Here is a 6,153-nt window from a genome sequence, read left to right as displayed (position 1 = left end):
CTCTGACCCGATCTCTCTTTTATGATTTAATATTTATTTATACTTATATTTTACTTTTAATAATAATAATATATATTTCCTTCCCGCCTTTTTCTCTCTCTTTCTTTCCGCCGTCCCCTCCCTCTCCTTCTCTCTTTCCGCTTTGTTTCCCTCTCCTTTGCTTGTCCTTTGGTTCTTCCCGCCTAAGGATGTCTGCAGCTCCACGCGCCAGACTCCTTACATGGAAGCCTGCGTGAAGACATCTTGTTCCTGCGATGCGTGAAGAGAACTCTTCTCGCAGCGCGCTAAGAATGCATGTTCTTCCCGCAATGCGCTAAGAATGTATGTTCTTCCCGCGATGCGCTTAGAATTCTTGTTCTTCACGCAGCACGCTAAGGATTTGTGATTCTTCACGCAGCACGCTAAGGATGTGATTCTTCCCGCAGTGCGCTAAGGATTGTTGTGCCAGCCTTCGCGCTCGCGCACTCAGCCTTCCCGCGCTTAACCCTTGTATCTTCTGTTTTATCCAGCCTGTATGCTTTTGTGTTGCCTTTTCTTTTGAGCTGTTGACCTAATCTGCTTTGTCTGAAAAGTTACTTTCGGCGCAGCATGCGCACCAACCCCATTGGTTGACAGAAAAAGTGACTGATATTATCTTTTGAGATCTGCTTTTGCCATGCTTGACCAGTACCTTTATCTGAACCGCCCATGCCTGTTACTGTTCCCTGTCAGCTTTTATCTTGCCCCCTGCAGCTGCCATATCTTTTGATATCTTTTGCTTTTGGAATCTTTTACTTTTTGAGATCTTTTCCCCTTTTTCTAGGGATTGTGTTCCCTAGGGTTTCTCTATAAATAATAGTATTATTTTTCATAACACATCACACACAAACACTTAATCTCTCCTGTTCTCTTGCTCCTTGCTCTCTGCCGTCTTCCTCTCTGCCTCCGTCGTCCTTCCTGTTCTGCCCTGCTTTTCCGGTAATATATATTATATATAATAATTTACTTATTTAATTATGCTAACTTATAATCAAGACTTAAAACCAATCGTTAAAACAATAATCTTTAATTATAGGTTAACTTTGCTTGTTTAAGAGTTGATTCTTGCTTATCTATCACCGCATCGTTTATCATGTGAGTAATCTCGTACCTAATCCCTTTTTGCTTTTAAATGTTTTGGGATGTTCATGTGTTTGTACAAAACTTGAGTCTTAAAACTGTTTATGAACTTTAGTCGCGCAGTATCCCATGTGTTGAGGACGTTTACTTGGCTGTTTATTTGTATGTGTGTATCATTAACCGCTTTGTTCGGCCTATTCCGCAGTTCCGTTGGTACCATTAGTTGAACACGGGAGACCTATCGTTTACGGTTTTCTTGGTTTACACTTGCACAGATGTTTTCTCGTTTTTATGCTCAATTGGGAGCATGGATTGAACTATGATCTATGAACTATCTTAGGCTTGATCACAATCTGATTACACCCTTGTTAAACTCTAGACATACACGTGTTGCGCGCAGATTTACTATGATTATCTATGATTATCTATTAAACTTGATTTCTCACCAACACGCAAGTGTTTGACGTTTATTTTAACACATGTTCAGGTTTGCAGTAGCTGTTTTGGAGCTTGTGGACACGTAGGACGTTTTTACTTTTGGACCTAGAATTAAAATGTATCAAGACAAGTTAATGTTGTTTGAATGTTATAATTTATAATATATTGATTTATATTTTGATTTATGTTCTTTATTTTCCCCGCTGCGCGTGCGCGATAAAATGTGTATTAATAAATATTGACACCAATAGTGTCGCGAGTAATGAAGCAATATGTGGCGCCCCGATGTATAATCCGCCTTTGGTCGGGGTGTTACAGATTGGTATCAGAGCTCGTTGACTTTAGGATAGGTGGTTAGACGTAACGGCCTAGAATACCTAAGAGTCCCTTCTCGCGCATGAGAGAAATCTCATGTTTGCGCGCTTATTGTTAATTACTCGTTATTTATGAATATGATCGCGCTTGCGCAGTATATGATTTTATGATTTATTTCGCGATATTTCGACTTTTGTTGAATTTCGATTTTTATTGATTTTTCTTACATATTCGTTTGTTGGGTTTGAAAATCCGAAAAGTCATGGTGATACATGAATAGTTGATTTTCAATTTCCATTTACGATTATGTTCTGAGGTTGGAGACTTGAAAAGTCATGGTGATACATGAATTGTCAACCTCCAATACTCATTTTCTTGTATGTTTTATATTGAAGATTGAAAAGTCATGGTGATACATGAATCGTCAATCTCCAATACTCGTTTGCTCGTATATTTTAAATTGGGAATTCGGAAAGTCATGGTGATACATGAATTGTCGATTCTTGATTCGAATTTGTTACCTTTATTAAGTCTGCATTTAGGGTCATTTAATCTACTTTAACTTTTGATAGTATCTAACTCTGCGAAACCAAGCTTTATAAGATTAAAACTTTGCGCTAAAACCAAGATATTAACTAAAATTTAAAACTTTTATAGAATGCCTCCGCTATCTCGCCGATTTCAGAGAAGAGAAGCCTCGCGCATGCGTAGACAGCAACGTTCCCAGGAAATGGCCGCCGCAATAGCCCAAGCTTTGAGCCAAAACAATGCTAATACCTCCAGTTATAACATTAAGTCCTTTAATGCGGGTAACCCTCCGAAGTTCACAGGTCTTGAAGGAGCCACCGTGATGCTCCAATGGCTTGAGAAGATTGAAAACACTTTCCTCCATACCCAATGCCCCTCAGAAAGACGAACCCTATATGCTTCCAGTGTCCTGGAATCCAGAGCGCTTACATGGTGGAATGGAGTAGCTCATGCGCGTGGCGCAGAGGCTGCTTCTAGCATGACATGGGAGGAATTCAAGGAAATTCTTACGCGAGAATTCTGCCCTCCCAACGAAGTTAAGCGCCTGGAGGAAGAATTCTGGAACTTGAACCAATACAGCGGTGAAGCGCGCGAGTACGCGACGCGCTTCCACGAGCTAAGCTTACTGGTCCCTCACCTTGTTACCCCTTCCCGCCGAGCAATCGAGAAATTTCTTGGGGGTCTCCCCATGGAAATTCAAGATTCTGTATGGGCCAGAAACCCAGTTACCCTCTCTGACGCCATCGAATTGGCCGCTGTGCTCAGCGACAACCATGTCAGAGCAGGAACCCTGTTCCTGCGGGGAACTGAGAAGACCAAACCCACCAAGACTGTCCCTGAACCAACAGAAACCAAACCAGAACCCTCAAACCATAACCAGAAACGTAGGCGCAGACAAGCCTATGCGCTTACCAACCCGCCCATTACCCAACAACCCATTTACCAACCTCCAGTTTACGCGCCTAACCCACTGTCAACCTACCCAGCACCTCCTGTAGTCCACAACTATGCCTTAACCAATCCAGCACTTACTGCCCCGCCAACTAAGAAGCCTTACACAGGAAACCAACCCTTTTGCCCAACCTGTAGACTTCATCACCCACCTCAAGTCCCGTGTCGACAATGTAACCGATGTGGCCGCGTAGGTCACTCCGTTGAGTACTGTAGAACCCCTCCCTCCAATCCGATTGCGCCAACACCACCAGCCTACCCGCAGAACCCACAGCCAACTTACCAAAACCCACGACCCAGATCGTGCTTTAACTGCGTGATCCAAGTCATTTCCGGAACGCGTGCCCAAGGCTACAAGTTCAGATTACTCAAGCGAATCCGGTGAACCAAATTTCGAACCAAGTGACGCGTGGCCGAGCTTTTAACATAACCGCGCACCAAGCGCAAGCGAATAACGACGTAGTTAATGGTACATTTTTGCTTAATGGATTTTATGCATCTATGCTTTTTGATACTGGCGCTGATCGAAGTTTTATTTCTCGCGCCTTCGAGCGGAAGCTTGCGCGACCGCGCGATAATTTAAAAGAAGATTTTTCAGTTGAATTGGCTAATGGTGAAACTGTTTTAATTAACTCTGTGATTAAAGATTGCACGCTTAACCTTAACGAAAACGATTTTCTAATTGACCTCATCCCTATGCCTCTTGGAAGCTTCGATGTTATTATTGGTATGGACTGGCTCTCGAAGAATCGCGCCGAAGTTATTTGCGCCAAGAAATTGATTCGCATACCTCGAGAAAATGGTGATCTTCACATCTACGGCGAAAAACCCTCCAGTGGTCTTAAACTTATGTCTTGCGCCGAAGCCCAAAGACTCATGCGGAAGAAGTGTGTTGCATTCTTAGCCCATGTGGTTAAACCTGCTGAAGAGAAGAAGCTTCGCGATATTCCTGTTGTGCGTGATTTCCCTGAAGTTTTTCCTGATGATCTTCCTGGTATCCCTCCCGCTCGTGAAGTCGAGTTCCGTATTGATCTTGTCCCTGGTGCTTCCCCCGTAGCTAAATCTCCTTATCGTCTTGCACCCGCTGAGATGCAAGAATTGGCCAGCCAACTTCAAGAGTTGACTGCTAAAGGATTCATTCGCCCTAGCTCTTCGCCCTGGGGTGCTCCGGTGTTGTTCGTTAAAAAGAAAGATGGATCGTTTCGCATGTGTATTGATTACCGCGAGTTGAACAAACTCACCATTAAAAACCGGTACCCCTTACCGCGTATTGACGACCTCTTTGATCAACTCCAAGGTGCCTCCTGTTTCTCGAAGATTGATCTCCGCTCTGGTTATCACCAGTTGCGCATCCGCGATGAAGATGTTCCGAAGACTGCTTTTCGAACTCGTTATGGCCATTTTGAATTCTTGGTCATGTCCTTCGGTCTAACCAACGCACCCGCCGTTTTCATGGATCTTATGAATCGGGTGTGTAGGCCTTTCTTGGATAAATTCGTGATCGTGTTTATCGATGATGTTCTGGTGTATTCTAAGACCAAGGCCGAGCACGAGCAACATCTCCGATTGGTATTGCAAAAGCTTAGAGCCGAGCAACTCTATGCTAAGCTTTCCAAGTGTGAATTTTGGTCTGATGAAGTACAGTTTCTTGGTCATGTTGTAAACAAGATGGGTATTCATGTCGACCCATCCAAGATTGAAGCAATCAAGAACTGGATTACGCCATCCTTTCCTTCTGAGATCCGTTCCTTTCTGGGCTTAGCTGGTTATTACCGGCGTTTCATTTCGAACTTCTCAAAGATCGCTTTGCCTTTAACAGCTCTTACGCACAAAGGTAAACCATATATTTGGGGCTCGAAGCAAGAAGAAGCCTTTCTGACGCTCAAGCGTTTGTTGTGTGAAGCTCCTGTTCTTGCGCTACCTGAGGGTAATGATGATTTTGTCGTGTATTGCGACGCATCCAACCAAGGTCTCGGTTGTGTTCTTATGCAACGAGGCAAGGTTATCGCTTATGCATCGAGGCAACTTAAGGTTCATGAAAAGAATTATACAACTCACGACCTCGAACTAGGTGCAGTTGTTTTTGCCTTGAAGATCTGGAGACACTACCTTTATGGTACTAAGTGTATCCTCTACACTGACCATAAAAGCCTTCAGCATATCTTTGATCAAAAGGAACTTAACATGAGACAACGCCGATGGAACGAACTCATCAGCGATTACGATTGTGAGATCCGGTATCATCCTGGTAAGGCTAATGTGGTAGCCGATGCGCTCAGCCGAAAACCCTGCCAACTTAACTGTATCTTGCCGCGCACCCAGCTTCACTTCGCGCCGATTCAAAGCAACCTTGAATCGCGTATTCGTGACGCGCAGCGCGCATCCATCAGTAATGGCAACCTTCGCGCCGAGTTAGCGTGTGGCGCGGAAGCGCACTTTGTCCCTAATCTGAGTGGAATTCTCTGCTATCTTAATCGCATCTGGATCCCTTGTGATGAGAATCTTCGCGCTGATATCCTTTGTGAAGCGCACAAATCTCGATATTCTATTCATCCTGGCGCTGATAAGATGTACAAGGATTTGCGCATTACTTATTGGTGGCCTGGCATGAAAAAGGATATTGCTGTGTTCGTAGCTAAGTGCCTGACTTGTTCTAAAGTTAAAGCTGAACACCAACGCCCATCTGGTTTGCTCGAACAACCAGAAATTCCTACGTGGAAATGGGAATGTGTAGCGATGGACTTTATTACCAAGTTACCTTTGACAGCAAGCAAACATGATAGCATTTGGGTAATAGTGGATCGATTGACTAAATCTGCTCAC

This window comes from Bidens hawaiensis, unplaced genomic scaffold (genome assembly GCF_021521415.1).
Source record: "Bidens hawaiensis isolate Kalapana, Puna unplaced genomic scaffold, B.hawaiensis_p1.1 tig00002507_1, whole genome shotgun sequence".
Lineage (NCBI taxonomy): Eukaryota > Viridiplantae > Streptophyta > Magnoliopsida > Asterales > Asteraceae > Bidens > Bidens hawaiensis.
Note: the sequence above shows the minus strand (reverse complement) of the source record.